We start from the raw sequence: 347 nt of genomic DNA, 5'->3' as shown, positions 1-347 counted from the left end.
TCGCCCAGCTAATTTTTTTGTATTTTTAGTAGAGATGGGGTTTCACCGTGTTAGCCAGGATGGTTTCGATCTCCTGACCTCGTGATCCGCCCGTCTCGACCTCCCAAAGTGCTGGGATTACAGGCTTGAGCCACCGCGCCCGGCCCTCTAGCGCTTTTAATTGCAATTGTAAGATGTCAATTTTAGATCTTTCCTGCTTTCTCTTGTGGGTGTTTTGTGCTATAAATTTCCCTCTACACACTGCTTTAAATGTGCACCACAGATTCTGGTATGTTGTGTCTTTTCTCATTGATTTCAAAGAACATCTTTATTTCCACCTTCATTTCCATTATTTACCCAGTAGTCAT

Source organism: Colobus angolensis, unplaced genomic scaffold, assembly GCF_000951035.1.
Source record: "Colobus angolensis palliatus isolate OR3802 unplaced genomic scaffold, Cang.pa_1.0 Scaffold599, whole genome shotgun sequence".
Classification (NCBI taxonomy): Eukaryota; Metazoa; Chordata; class Mammalia; order Primates; family Cercopithecidae; genus Colobus; species Colobus angolensis.
The sequence above is the reverse complement of the archived record's forward strand: the minus strand, read 5'-3'. Positions refer to the sequence as shown.